At 38.7% G+C, this 16,517-nt stretch overlaps 1 long non-coding RNA gene across 1 annotated transcript; it reads right to left on the reverse strand.

Moving 5' to 3' along the window:
• Window positions 1–8,330: 8,330 nt before the first annotated feature.
• LOC150077624 (uncharacterized) lies at window positions 8,331–12,019 on the reverse strand. The gene is made up of 2 exons (XR_016547698.1): window positions 11,919–12,019; window positions 8,331–9,397 (listed from the first exon to the last, which is right to left on the reverse strand). It is a non-coding gene; the product is annotated as an uncharacterized LOC150077624 (long non-coding RNA).
• Window positions 12,020–16,517: the final 4,498 nt, after the last annotated feature.

Raw genomic sequence — 16,517 nt, forward strand, 5'->3', positions numbered from 1 at the left:
TTTTATTCTTTTTTTTTTTATTATTATTTTTTGGGGAGCTCCCAAATATAATTTGCCTAGGGGCCGCAACTATCCTTAATCCGCCACCGAATGCCCATTTATTTTTTATAACTGTATTTACGCTTAGAGCCTAATTTGTTGCTTTTCTCTCCGCAAATTCCTTTATTATTTTGCGTTGCATTCTCTTGTCCGCGTTGAGCAATGCAGTTCACCAAATCTCACTTCAATATGACCACTACATTGTACGGGTACATCGCATCGTACCTTTTAGGTACAGTAAATATTAATTAAACTACAATAGACGGCGCTCCAGAAAGCTCTGCATAGGGATTCTTTAATTAGGAAGACCCTACGCGGCACTTCGAAAAGTCATCATCAGAGCATCACGAAGTACATTATTAAAGCGATGAAATATGAAAACGCTCCATATTTTATTGAAAGTGTGACGTTTTTAAAAATTTCGTTAAATTATAACAATAATTATTATTTATTTATCCCTAATTTATGTCGCACTTTTTTTGGGAGATAACAAAAAGGGAGGAAGAACGCATAAGCCAAAGGCTGTTTAGGGGATGTTCCCTGAGAAAAAGATAAGATAAACGATAAAAATATACGGTTCTGAAATTGTACGGGTAATGATCAACGGATAAGATGGAAATAAATCTGACTTTTTTCTGCTTTTCTTTACAGAAGACTTCGTAAACCATCTCTACTTAATTGCATTGTGAACATTTTTACAATTAGAATTATGAACGAAAGACGACGAGATGTGTGCGCACAAGTTTACAACCTATTTCACCGCTTCCTTTAACATTTGTACATTATTAATAATGATTTGCCCTGTGTTTCTAGAATCCAGGAGTTGAGTGGAAGGTAATTTGAATCAGACATCCCTGATGATGTGGTCAATTAGTAGTTTTTCTCTGTTTAATGAAGTGACGTTTTTGATTTTTGCAGGAAGTTTGTTCCAGGTTTTAGCGCCTCTGTATTTTATATTTTTCTGACCTATGGCTTTTGTGAAAAGCAGAAACTTCAGGTTGGCTTTATTTCTAAAATTGTACGATATTTCTTCTTCTTCTATGGTTAAGAAAAACGATCTAAAGAGAGGGAGAAGCCTGGTGTCTTCAAAGCATTGTAAACAAAGACCGCCTCGGCTTTCTGTAGCAGTTGGTAAATACTTATGAGTCTCGCTTCCTTGTATCTCGAACTAACCAATGCGTTCCAGGGAAGGCCCAAAATTGAACGAACGCATCGATTAAGAATGGAGTTGATTCTCGCAAGGTTTTCTTGGTTTTCAAGTGGTTCCCCACGAAATTATTCCATAAGTGAGGTGCGGCTGAATTAAAGACAGGAATACTAGTCAGAGAAGGGAAGGAGACACCGAGGCAGAGGCTCGGGCGAGCGTTCCCGCTAGAGACGATCTTCTTTCGTAGTCTGCACGGATAGCACAGTGATATCGTCACCGTCCTCTCCACACCGGGTGGAAAAGACCCGGGTTCGAATCCCGCCGATGACGCGAAGAACTTTAGTGTGCTTTTTTTCACTCCGTGGCTGAGTTAGTCAATCAGGCGTAGATAGCAAGGTTCCTCCCCCCCCCCCAGCAATTGGGGGTTTTTCGTTCAGCAAACTGGCAAATCGACCAGAGAACACGCAATTTACAGACAAAATAAATATATGGGTAGATGTAATCATTTACAAGCGACACTAAATTCATCATTTGGTCTTCTTTCGTAAGGTAATCATCTGTTTATCCCAACTCAGCTTATCATCAAGCCACATTCCTAGAAACTTTATATCATTCACTCTTTCCAGTTGTTTTCCTTTGTACATTATTTCGAAATCTGTATTTAGTGGTTTATTTTTCGTTCTAAACACCATATATTTGGATTTTTCTGGATTTAGTATAAGCTGATTCTTTTGAAGCCAACTATGCAGTACAGAGCAAGGCAGAGATTTTGAGTTGAAGCTGGTTAGACTCTTTATCAGTGATCAGAATGTAAATGTCATCGGCATACGCTACTAGGTGGGAAGATGGAAGAATAGAGAGAAATTCATTGATATAAAGAACAAATAGGATAGGTCCGAGAAGTAAGCCTTGAGATACTCCTCTGGAGAAATAACAAATGCCAGAGCATAACTGATTGTTCTTACAACAAGCGGCCGATCAGTAAGGTAGTCTTCAAGGAGAAGGTTAATTTTCCCTCTCAAGCCAAGATTATGATCGGAATTTCAAAATCCACCAAGAACAGATTATATTGCAATTGAAGTATTCCACTGTTTTCCTTTCTCGTTAGAGCAATCGTGATATTCTACGTGATATTCTTCCTCCATTCTACGTGATAATCCACTATTATCACGTAGAATGGAGGAAGAGTACACTGGAAGTCTTAGCTACGGTAAGGGCATGGCATATTACTGAAAGCTTTTTTTTTTACATTAAGAACAATAAAAAATGTCTCCCCAGGTTACATTTGATTTAACGGACTTTGGAATTAACGGACACCCCTTCTCCACTATTAGTCCGTTAAATCGAGGGTTTACTGTACATTCATCGAAGTCTATATCATGCTTCTGTAGAGTTTTTGAAGTATAATTAATTTCGTACATCACGTTATTCAAAATAGACAAATGAAAATAAAATCAAATGTCATCATTATTCTACGCGTTTCGTCTCGGTCTGCTTTTTTAAAAATAAAATAAATTTTCTGTTTATACTCCGGGACGACCAAACGGTCAGAGGAGTTTACAAGATACACAGAATACAAGAAACAGCACCGCATTAATCAGTCACGGGCTTGAACCCCGGTCACTCAAGACACGTGTACTTAAGCACCCGCGCGCCTGACCACTAGGCTAGTTGATTTAAGATTCATTTCTGCCAAAGCTTTTATAATATCCTCAAAACGAACTTTCACAGCTGTTATAGACTAATCTAGCACACCAGCGAGTAGGGTTGAGTTTTTTAATGTAACTTCGGATTCCCCAGTAAATTTAGAAAGAAAATCCCAACTTTTTGTACTATTTCCAAAAAAGTTATACAAATTTAGAAGAAATTTGAAAAATGATAACACGTTATAACAACAATTTACGCTATCAATAATAACTAAATTTAAATTGTGATTTGCGCAATGAATGTACTCTGCATTTGATTGGATCCTTTTAATGCGTCACTGCACACCATTATAAACCCCACTCGTGGCATTAGTCCCTCATATCCCTGACCATAACATTTTTCAATGGGAATATTTAGTTTGTTTAATATTTTCATTATATTATCCATCATCATTTCTGCCGAATGATCATTCGTGTCATAGAAGCCTAAAAACGTTTCACAAATTTCAAAATCTTTGGATTTTTCATTTTCGTCACGAATTATGTGAACATATCGTACAATAACACTTAATTGATCTTTTTTTTTTTTTTTTTTGTGAGATCTTGAAGAGTATTCAACATTAGTGAACAGAATGTGCTGAATTAATTTTGAGTGTAACACTTTTCTTTTGTAAATTTGGTACCTAAACATTCTATTAACTCAGTTTGGATAGTGGAGCTTAAAATAAGTCACTGAACCAGATGGCTTATTAATAATTTATTTCATTACGTCATCATAGTAGGAAAGTAAATGGATTTGCGATAAAAAAATATTGCGGTTGTAATCTTCCGAAAATCCTTCCCGACGACCGCGAAATACTAAAGAATTTTTAGCCAACGTTATCCGAAATAACTGTTCTAGTATTTCCCAAAATGAGACATATGGCAGAGAAGAAAAATGCATGGGATACATACGAATTAACACGTGACACAGAAGCCTATGATAGATATAAGCTGGTCTGTAACCAAGTCACAAAGGATATTGGGCAGGCAAAGGCAGATTACGAGAAATCTTTGGCAAGGGATGCAAAGAAAAACAGCAAAGAGTCTTTTACTTATGTAAACTCTAGAAGGAAGGGGATGAATCAGATTGATCCACTTGATATCAATGGTCAACTGTTGATGATCCTGCTCAGGTAGCTATTTAGCGAACAAACTAAATGAATATTTTGCATCGACATTCACACATGAGGAGTTATTCGGCGAGGGGAATGCCAGAGGTGTATTCAACTCTGGCAGTAAGCTAGAGAATCTTGTAATAACTGAGTAAAGTGGAGGAGAAATTGTTGAAGATAAATACAAGAAAGGCACCTGGGGTGGACCCATCCAGTTACATTAAAGGAGGCAGCAAAGGAAGTAAGCAAACCCATAGCCATAATTATGACAGCTTCCTTGGACTCAGGGGAAGTACCCATGGACTGGAGATGTGCAAATGTGACCCCAATTCACAAGGGAGGATCAAAGGGCGACACAAGTAATTATAGACCTGTTAGTTTAACTTCTGTTCCTGGAAAATTAATGGACGCACGTTAAAGAAGCACAGCAGGATCATCTAGACAAGACTTCAGTTATAGCTCAGACACAGCATGGTTTTGTTAAGGGGAAGTCTTGCCTGACCAATTTGATTGGATACTATGATGCAGTCACAAAAGAAGTGGATGCAGGGAATAACTTTAATATTATATACTTGGATCTTAGAAAGGCTTTTGATACTGTTGCACTGGGTTGTCAAGGACACTACTGACACTATGGTACTGCAACAGATCTGGAAAGGTTGAGCAGCTGGGCTGAGAGGTGGCAAATGAAGTTTAACATTGACAAATGTAAAATACTACATATGGGAAACAGCAACCCCAGAGCAACGTATCAACTCTGTGGTACTACACTGACAGTGGTAGAGAATGAAAGGGACCTGGGGGTGGTTGTGCAGGCAGATATGAAGTTTTCTGAGCAGTGCAGACGGGCTGCAAGAGTAGTTCATGGTGTATTGTCAATGATATACAGGAATTTTTCTAGCAGGGATAAGGAGGTGATTATTCCCTTGTATAAGGCAATGGTCAAGCCACACCTGGAGTACTGTATACAGATCTAGAGGCCTCATTTCAAGAAGGATGTAGAGCTGCTGGAACGAGTACAGAGAAGGGCAACAAGATTAGTGAATGGAACAAAGGGGTGCTCTTACGAAGAAAGGCTTAAGTTTTGCAAATTACAGTGTCTGGAGACTAGGCACCAGCGAGGTGATCTAATAGAGGTGTATAAAGCCCTGAATGGTTTGAGCATGCTCAATGCTGATGGGATTCTTCCTCTTGTTCAGAATAATCACCTGAGAGGGGATAAATTCAAATTGAGAAAAGAGAGATGTAGGATAGACGTGAGGAAATTTGCCTTTAGCCAGCGCGTGGTTGGTTCGTGGAATAGACTTCCATCCCTTGTCGTGGAAGTTGATAGCCTAAATACGTTTAAGGCTCAGCTGGACAGGTATTTCGAACGAACAGAGGGGTGAAGTGGAAGTGGTTATTTTTTATTTATTATTATTATTTTTTTTTTTGCTAATGCTGCATAAGCTTGCTTTCTTGCATCAAATGCCTCTACTAATGCTAATGCTAATCTTACTTGTTCCTCAAGATCTTTATCGATTGTTCAGTTCTTTTGCCATATTTCATGTATAACACATGCCTCGATATGATGTTGAGAAACACCGAAAAGATAGAGTTTTCCAATCTCGTAGTCTGGAACGCCACTGACTTTTAATATTTGAAAACAGCAAGCGTGGTAGACAATATGCAGCGTCTAAAATCCATGAGTAGCACAGCCACAGACGAAGAACTGGACTATAAGCTGAAGTAGAATAGTAGTACGTATTACTAAAACTTCTGTTTTGTTGTTCGGGACCCCTTGGAAATGGTCCTTATATCTCTGAGGTGACAAACTCGTGTTTCTTTTTGTTAAATGTCGATGTCCACGTATTCTCCAAGATCGCCTAAAAGAATAAACGGTGCAGTGTGTTCAAAACTAAATTTCCGACGAAGGCATATCTATGATCGTCGAATTGTTTTTGTTTGACGACCCTGCTTGATTTAAATGATCCGTAGATATATTTACACCAGCAGCATTCTTTTCCGCATTTTCCGATTCAATACTGGTCTTTTCTTGATCTTCTTCTGGACATAATTCATTACTGTGTTTTGTAAATAAATGATCTAATTTTGGTAATTTATTGATTTTTGTCTTCATTGTTCTTCTTTGGGCTCCACTCTTTCCCTTTTTCATCCATTTTTAACTAAACATTTTATTAATTTAATTTCATATAAACTTTATATTTTAAATACAAATAGCAATAATAAACAAATACATTCTTGTATGTCGATCGCTGTTTTGATAATGGTTTGAACTTGAACAAATTAAATTGAAATTAATCAATGGCTAAATGTTCGTATAAGTGCCCTCCCCGGTCAAGTTGGGGAATCCCGAACACTGTACGATATGACGCATACAAATACAATAACCGAACGGGTGTCCGATCACTATACAAAGTTGCATTCGTAAAAGCAAAATAAAGATTGCTGCCCTTGGGTTTATTATGTTTTGGCGATAAGATATGATAAGATATAAGAATTCCTTCCTTATTCTAGATATATCACATTGTTGAAGAGCTCAAGGAGAAAAATATTTTCATTGCATGTAGCGTCTGTCTATAGGCCCTAGCGTAGTAGGGTCGACCCCTACTTGCATCTGTTTATGGGCCCTGGTGAAGTAGGGCTCCTAATTCAATAAGGCCCCTAGTCTTTGCCTACTTTTGCTATATGGTAGCTACGCCCCCGCTTATGACAGAACTGTACTGCACACTTTGCGGGATCGTATTCGTCGCAAACCACCACAACTGCACGCAAGTGGGTAGATGCTGCATCACGATAATGCGAGACCTCAAACCGCTCATACTGCTCCTCATCCGCCCTGACATTGCAATTTTTGTTTTATTTCCTGCGAGGAAAACGTTTCCAGTCGTCGGAATTAGTTGCATAGTTCGGAGATTATGAAAAAGCGTGTCAAAAAGGGCGTTGACCATGTTTTTGAAGAATGGCAGAAATTTATTGCATTCCATCAAATGGGGACTACTTTTAAAAGGACCATCAAAAATATGCACGTTTAATAAAAAGGTATGTTGTAAAAAAAAATTATGATAATTCTTTATAGATGACAATATTATACCGAGTAAAATTTTAACAAAATAGGTTTTATATTCATATTATACTCACAAGTTTTATACTAATATAGAATACACGCTAAATTTCTACACTAAATTGTTAGCAGGTGACGTTTCGAGATTCTTACATCAGACCATAAACCATCAGACTACATGGAAATTCAATTACAACCTGAGATGTCGAAAGAGGGCCGACCATTTATTATTAGAACCGTAGCATTTATGGTCCAATGACGAGGTTTCAGTAAGAATCCCGAAACGTTATCTGGCAGCAGTTTTGGTGTAGAATTGAGCTTGTATTCTATATGAGTTTAATAAAACCTATTTTGTTAATACTGTAGTAATTTCACGTGGTATTACAGTATCATTTATTATTGAATTTACTGTATGAATACAAACCACTTAACATCGTTCCGCAATTATAACGGGAGACATCTATTAATTCGCTTTCACTCAGCACGACACTTCCTCCAACTGTCCCTTTTCGGAAGTCCACAAGCCATTCTCATTTTGAATTCTTCATTTATTCCATTGCCTTCGGGCTTCGTAAGTTCAGTTTTCAATGCTTTGCAGTCGAAAGTGCCAAACTTGCTGTTACTGATCGTTAGTGGTTTTATTGATGTCACAGTTCATAGGTATTCGTTTTTGAATTTAGAATACATTTTTGAACCATCCATTAGGGATTAAGGATAAAAGCATAAGTGAACCGATTATAAAAGAAGGGGATGGAATTTTAATTTATTGGGTAGATTGTAATGTGCTTTCATATAAACAGCAGTACCTTCCTATTATTTGTTTAAATTTTCAAATATTGTCACCAATTATAATCGTATGCTTAAGAAGTGGATTTTTATAAGAGCTCAAGGAGCATCCCTTAGACCAAAGTTGTTTTCACACAATAAAGCGCTGGATGTGAAAGCAGAATACCACAACCAGTCATTCTTTTTCTGATTGGCACAGCTTACGTTCCATGTTGTCCGAAACTACAACACCGCACTCTGTGTTCAAAGTAACTCCCATTTAAACGTTGCTCGGCGGGTGGGCGTCATTGCAGCGACTGAAATGAAGCCTGGTTACGTGCAAACAGTTCAAATTAGGAAAATAGTTAATTTGTGGATATTTCTATACGGCTACTGTACTTTTCATAAGGAGTATCTGAATCCTCTAAATCAGAAAGCGTACTCAATATTAGTTGGACACAGTCGTATCGTCAAGAAAATATTGGTGAGGGTGTTTCTCTTTTAATAACATTCAGTAAGAGCCACAATTTCTTTATTAATTATTTCTTACAAAGGAATACTAAAATAGAAAGTACATAAGTAACAAAAGAAATGACGTGAAGTGTTGAAAGTGGTCTCTGAATATCGCTGGAATGGCTTGTTAAGCCTCTGGATGGACGGATGAGCAGTTACAGTATTTGTTGACTCGTTGGCCAGAATGGATTCCATCTTCGACACCATACATTATCCAGAATAATCAAGGAGTCAGCGCTACACTGCTGCGAGGATGCGCTGTAGAACCCGCGAAACCTTGCAATGCTGCTCTTTTCCGATTTATACTCTGAAGGCATTTCAAAACTTCGCAAAGCATGTCAATCTTACTAGCGGAAGTTTCCTTCGAGGTTTTCTCTCTTTCTCTCGCCATGCTGGCTATTCGTCCTAAAGCATCGTCAAAACGCGAGACAAATTCTCCAAACTGTGTTACGTCGCCGATTTCCTGCAGAGTCCGATGAACACTTTTGGCATCCGACACACTCAGAACATCAGCCACACACGTCGCTATCAAGGACCTCACCATAGATCCAAACGAACTGTCGAAGATTTCGGCGACGACCCCGTTCAAGCTGGAAGAACACCACGAGTATCCCTGCATCCCTGCCAGCAAATCGTCCAGTCTCTTCTCTTCATTAAGCATGTAATTCTGAAGCTCGCGCAGCTTTGCGTCGAGAACACCGGAATCAAATCCGAACACAGTTCCCCCAACGATACCGATGCCCAACCCTATCCCCACCCACACAGCAATAATCGCCGTGACGGCATAATGCGGAGGCCCAATTAGGGAGAGCCCCAAGGTGAGCACGCATATGGTTGAGATTCCAAACAGCAAGGCCTCGCGTATATCGAAACGATTAGCGGAAGCTCTCACATTCTTCAGTGCATCTGCGGTCTGCTTCCTGCCTCTCCTCCAGTGAAGGTAATTTTCGTGGGATTCTTCTTTGAACCTGTGTTTCAAGATTACGAAATTCAGGAGCTTATCGTAGTTTTGGAGACACTGTATGCTGACCTCCCCAGACAGGTCCACGCCACTCTTTCTGGTATTCATCTAAAAGGGAGGGAAAAAACGTTCGGATTATTTTTCACCATTTCTCTCAGCAAATGCAGCAAGGGCGGCTCTTGACAAGAATTAATTGCATTATGTTTTTTTTTTTTTTTTTTTAACTTTTTGCTTTCCAATAATTAATTCTTATTAAGAAATACTTTTAAATTAAAACTAGGTTTTATATTCACAGAGCTGCGATAATCCTAAAATTCTCCACCTCCGAAACCACAACAAAACGTAACGTGCTCTCACGGGCGGCACAGTTGGTAGGCCGACCGGGCTAGCCGGGTGGGTAAAGTGCCTGCTTGGCAACCCAAAGGTCGCGGGTTCGATTCCCGCCTCGGGCTTGGATCAAAGTACTGCAAAAACCTTGGGAGGTGCATTATGGCCACATAATGCACCTCCCAAGGAAGCCTTTGCGCCAACAACTACTAAAAAAAAAAAAAAAAAAAAAAACAGTTGGTAGAATCGCCGTTCGCCACACGCCGTGTAAAAAAGATCCGAATTCGAATCCCGTTGATGACTTGAGTTTTCATGGGTCTTTTTCACACGCGGCTGAGTTGGTGGGTTTCGGGCGAGGGAAGCATGGTTTTTCCTCCCGGAAACTGGGGTTATTCGTCCAGCAAACTGCAAATCGACCACAGAACACAGGAATTTACAGACCATATATAAACGACGCAATGTTGCCTTAGTCTGTCGCCTACAACAAACAAATAAATAAAATGTGAATTAGTTCCTGCAAGACAAACGCTTGTTAACTTGGAACTCGAATCATTGTGTTCAAAATTCCTGTTAATCATGAGGTTCAAAGCAAAGTATCACACACGCGTTGCTTTCAACTCTGCAATTTTTAAATTCCTTTTCAATGGTATAAAAGGCACCCGATTGGTGCCATTCATACCAATTGTATATTTCCGGGTAAGTCATCCGCCCGTTGATATGCATGCACTTCTAATCATTCCTTCTGGGTTCTGTAATTTCAATATCACAAAGTATTTGTCATTGTTAAACTTCAGATGCCTTTTTCGAGCCCATCTGCCAATTTTTCCAGATCTTGCTGGAGCAGCGTACCTTCATTACTGTCATAAAGCACACTGCCAAACTTTTGTATCATTTGAAAATCAGCCATTAAACCTGATATACCTTCATCAATATCATTCATAAATACAGCAAATAATGTGCCGAGCACTGAACCCTGTGGAACCCCACTAATAACTTAAGCTCTGAACAAGGTCCATTGATTACCGCTGTCTGTCTTTTTCCACTCAACCATCGCGTTATCCACAGCAGCATCTTGTCCCTAAAGCCACAGTGCTCCAATTTGTACAGAAGTCTTATGCGCAACAGTATCAAAAGTTTTCTTGAAAGCCAAGTGTATTCCTAGTAAATAAAGCTTTCCTGAAATCCAAAAATTATTTTTACTAATATTACTAACCCAGTTCCTTGCACCATAGTATCGAATCAGATTGGTGAGACAGGATCTTCCCCCTTAAGAAATTCATGCTGTGACTGAAGTTCATTCCTGTCGAGATGATTCTGCATTACCTTTGATCTCCCCCCCCCTCGTGGACTGGGGCTACATTCGTGCATATCCAGTGCACAGCAATCAGCAGCCGTGATCTCAGGATGCTCACATAAATGTGGCTTAAGGTTTGTAGACCTCTTTCGGAGGTAGATAATTGGTTAGATCCCATCCGAAGTAGGCGCAATTTATATTAATACTAAACTAAAATGTAAATATGTATTTCGTTGTGAATAAAAAACATCAGTTTTATAATTCTATACAAGTATTTTAATATATGCAGCTTATTGTAATATTACATTATAATTTAATACTACGCAATATTTTTTTTCCGAAAAATGAAATTGGGCAGTCTATTTGTGGGTTAATCTTTTTTTTTTTTTTTGTACACAGACAACACATGTAATTTTCATATGCAGTTCTGTATAAATCTCTACAAAGGAAATACAAAGCCAGTGCCACAACTACTTCCAGCAATCAGAAATGATAAAAAAAAAAAAAAAAAAAAAAAATCAGGCCTGATAAGTGAGACGCTCTGATTATGAGCACAAATGGAAATGCAATTTTGTAACTGAAGTGGGAAGGGGAAGTATGGCTCTCTTAAAGAATCTAGTTAGTTAATGTGCACTGTACACACGCAGTAGCGTTACTTCACATCAATGCTACTGATGTAAGGTAATGAATGCTGTTGCTCGTGTATTACCTTAATTGAATGACAGTCGTTCCAACGTAACTGCACGTGGGAGTACACAACCTTACTTCCATCATCTGAAGCAAATGTTTCATTACTGCGTCTTGCAAGTACCGTCTTTTTGATGTTTAAAAGTAGCAACAACGAAAACATTTGCATCAATCAAAACTGCTACGATATCATATAAATTAATTTCGCAAATTTTATACCTTTGACTATATTTGGAAATTATCATCGCACTAATCACATTTTAAATAAAAATAATAATAATTAATTACTTAGGAACTATTATTAGCGATTTAAATACTTACTTAACGGCTCAAACGTACTGCAAGTGTACACTCGTGAAGTCGAATCGAGCAGTTTTTGTTTCAGTTTCAAAACGCCCTCTGTCGTCCAATGACTCATCGTGTTCCATAAACAGAACTGTACTTCAAGAAGTCACTCGCTTTCTCACGATGAGAAAAAAATATATATATTTGCAAACGGGTTATTTTTTATTCCAACCATAACGATATCAGTACTGAAAACAAAGTATCACAGCAACAGAAGAGATTGTAGCTCGGGAAGGAAATGTCCAGAAGAGTTCATTTGAGTGCTGCGAGGGGAGGGGAGAACACCTAGCTATGGCCGCGTGTATAACATCTAATCTATAATCATATATTAATATAACTCGCGTTAATACTCGCCTGATCAACAAGTATCTTAATCCCCAAGCGATTTATAATGACATCGAAAAACAATTAAACAAGGTGCAACCGTTAATTAATGACATGTTAAACCAAAGGACAATCATGGAATAAAATAAATCCTTACTCTACTGATAAACATTATAAAAATAAATCTTTCGGAAGATAATTTGCAAAAATAATCTTTAGAGAATAATAAAAATAAAGGTGAAAATGAAACAGTGATATCCAATGCCAGGGTGACTGCTGAATATGTGGCGAGGGTCGGTGAGTTACTGAATTATGCGCTCCTAAAAATACTCAAATACCTAAGTTAACCTGAAAGGATCATAAATGAACTGCATATTGACAGAGAGCTTATGAGAAGTGGAATCTGGATATAGTGTCTACTAATGGAATCCTGAACAGGTAATATGTTTAATCTTGATTTTAAGCATTCGTACTTCGGGTAATAGTTGAAACGAACGGTCGGTTTATAGTGATTCAGTGCAGCGGAACATAGCAATATTCGGCTTAAGGCAATACGGCACTTAAGCTCTGAACAAGGTCAAGCGGTGACAAAGTTAGGGATTATCCCCCCACCCCCACCTGCATACTTCATCGGCTAGTCATCGAACGATAGAAGTGCGCTAAAGACTACCTGATACGAAATTACTGAAATTCCGGCTCCCGTTTGCATTGCAGAATCACAGATTTCAGCACGTCAGCCGTGCCGCTTACTTGCTGCATATGTCTGACGAAAGATGAATTTATGCAATAATTCTTGTCACAAAAACTATTGCAATAAGCTTGATTGTACTTCTGTCGATATTAAGAGATTGAACAAAACTAGAAAACGCAAGTTTGAATGTGACGCTTGTAGGCAACAAACAGGAAAAAATAATGAAGAATTACCTAATGATGTCATTTGTGAAGATTCTTGCGAAGAACAGATTAACGACCTTGAACAAGCAACAAGAGTAATCCTCTCGCAGACTGACCTTGGAAATGGTGTAAGGACCTGTCCTTACAACTGTTAAAAAAAAAATGAGGGTTATTGATATTGAATAAAATTATTAAGGAATATTAACACAGACAACCATTTGAAATATATATGGTCAAAAAACTAATAACTGAAATTGTATAGGATAATTCAGATAAGTCAAGGTTTAATTGTGCTCGTTACGCCTATTATCTTTAAGTAGAGGAAGATTAACGTAGCAACGGGGGGGGGGGAAGAGTTTCGAACACGCGATACAATAGGAAACACTGATGGAGCAGACCGTAGTTAATGAGCTCAGATCAGATTTAACATTTCGCCCTAAAGAACAATGAGCTGAAACAAAAATAAATAAGATAGAGATGGAGCTCAGTAATGGGGGTATTCATGATATTTAAGTGCACACTTTAAAATTTCACGGGGGCAATTAACGACAGGTGTATCAAGGCCAATACAGGGCGTAGATGGGCAAACACAAAGACGATCTAGAAACTCCAAAATTACAGGAATTTCCAATTGCCTTTCTAAAAAATTCTAGGAATTGCTGGAAACAAGTAGCCCTCTCTAAAAAGGATGGAAGACACGCCCACGGAAGAGATAGGAGACGAATGGGAATCACAGGGGAAGGGATGTATTGGTCAGCGATTGGTCTGAACGAAAAAGCGCAGGAAATTTTGAAATTCAGAGTGAGGAGAAGGATAAGTTTTTTTGGAGTAGTCTTTGGAAGTGCGTAGAGGAAGACAGTCGTGGGGCAGAGTCGTTGCTGAGTTTGGGGGAGATGGTGAAGTAGTTTTCGGAAGTGCGTAGAGGAAGACAGTCGTGGGGCAGAGTCGTTGCTGAGTTTGGGGAGATGGTTTAGGAATGGGAAGGAAATTTTCTTTGTGGGAAATTTCGTAAGCCTAAAGTTGGGAAAAGAAAAGTGTCCATGCGGAAGAAAGAATATTCTGCATAGCCAATGTATACTACATCAGTGTGAGAAGCCGATAAAATTTATAGCGAAGGAAGAAGAGTGCCCAAGGATGAGCAACCGCCCGTCTCCTAGTCTACGCCGTTATGCTGATGGTTATGGCAGCCCTGAATAGGAAAATCACTTGGAAACTGAGTAAGTGATAGTTCAGTAAGAAACAAAACTTAAGTTTATAAAGGAAGGACTCTAGCAGAAATACCTAATCTATAAGAGAAAGTTAAATGTAATTGTAACCATGCCCACAGAACTGTAGTGAAATTAAGTGTAGGTTTTTAAGATAAAGATTTATAAATGGGTAGAAAGGATACTTTGAGATAATAGTTGATTTTGAGGGAATGACAAAGTAGGTAACAAAGGATTGTAGTTGATTATGAAATTATAGCGAATTTGGATTTATAGAGAGTATAACACAGAGTGATAGTAACTGATTTAAATGGATAAAACGCTGATAGAGTGCCCTGCTAGTTAAAGGATTATAGGATTAGATACGGGGAAACGGTTAATTACTATTGTTGATTATGAATGATGAACAGGTCTGTCTGTAGTTGAGGAAAGGATTTGCTAACTGAGGTATATTTATATATATGTATGTATACGTGGTGATTTTGGAAAGGGATATAAAAATGTATATATATATAGCTACTTAAAATTGTTTATTGCCATGCTGGAAGCCACTTGTAAACCTACTAGGACAGTTGATTGGTCGGAAAACTCATGTAAGGATCATAAGATGTAATGACCCTTAGATCCGTTAGAACCCAAGGATGAGACACACGAAGACAATGATATGTATATATATATATGTATGAAACTCTGTAGTTTGAATTACAAAGATTTACACAGATAAAGCCTAACTGCCTAACAAAGCTACACATATTAAAGTTCACAGTCAATCGTAGCTATTGGTTGGAAATGTATATATATTGTCAATAAATATTATTATGTTTTGGTACTTAAGAGTCTGTCAGTCATTTTGAACTTCAGCCAATCCAGAGGAGAAAAAAAATATTGAGACCCCCTTAGAGTCTAGAATCTTCTGGGAGACAAACAAGTCAGGTGTAAAGTGGGAGGGGACTAAACGGGGGGCACAGTAGAGTACAGGGAATAATTTAATAAGCCCTTATAGCATTGTGGAACAGGTTAAAAAAAAAAAAAGAGGATATTTATAAAGGAAATTATTTAAATAAAGTAAATAGTTATAAACAATAAACATAAAAATAACCCCCCCCCCCCACAATGGCATCTTGGGCCATCCTGAAGGATCAATTTTTGAAACCTTGGGACGCGATATTTGCCCGGAAGACTGCGAGCACTCTGAAGGGGGTTCCGCTAGACAGAGGAGCAATCATAGCCCGAATGAAAGGCAGGAAGAGAACCGTAAAGAATATGTCTCACGTGCGGAATTAAAGGATATCCTTGCAGACTGCATCAGCCCCTTTTCGATGCAGGCTGTGGAATACGCTGAAAACCTCGTAAGCAGTTTCATCCCTGTACATATAATGCTACAGGAACTGCAGGAAGAGAATTTTCTTCTCAAAGAACAAAACAGTAGAATATTGCACACCCTTAAACGACTGGAGGAAAAGCTAGGATGCTTTGAATCCATCCTCGTTGCACAAGGTGGCTCAGCGGTCCCCGTAACCGACGAAACTTGCTATGCGAGGCAGAGCTACCCAAAGAAAACTAGGAGTGATATGCATGGATTGCATATCACTCCATGGATCGCATATTACTGAAAACATATCAGAACGAATTGCAAAACTACAAGACAGCCAAATAATATGTGAATTTAAAGCCCAGCTGCGAACTGTCTGTTTGCAGCAGGACCTCGCAAGCAATAGCACAAAACCCAGTGAAACTTTAGGGACAGCACAAGGAAATGACTTCACACACATTCCACTAGGAAAAGTCGAAACCAAATAAAGAAGTCTCAGAAATATTAGGACAACAGGAATCCACTGAATTACGAACGCCAGAGTTACATCTTCCCCCTCAGATCATGTTCCTGCAAAATCCACTCGCTTATGCGCACATCGCAAAGCTACCTAAAAATCATAACACTTTTGTAGATAGAAAAACCTGCCCATCCCAAAATTTCATGCCTACTCTCGCCAAGGACGGCCGAGGACATAATCCAGTTCACAGAGAAAATATTAACATGTCTTCCTATAACACACGTGAAACAAATGGTTTTCTGAAATCTACAACATTACTTCCATTGCAACCAGAGAGCAAGTTTTTGTATCAAGGCTGGGGCCCACAACACAGCCCAGAA

The sequence above is a fragment of the Mastigoproctus giganteus genome, chromosome 12 (assembly GCF_048544385.1).
Source record: "Mastigoproctus giganteus isolate SK-2022 chromosome 12, ASM4854438v1, whole genome shotgun sequence".
In the NCBI taxonomy this organism is placed as follows: domain Eukaryota; kingdom Metazoa; phylum Arthropoda; class Arachnida; order Uropygi; family Thelyphonidae; genus Mastigoproctus; species Mastigoproctus giganteus.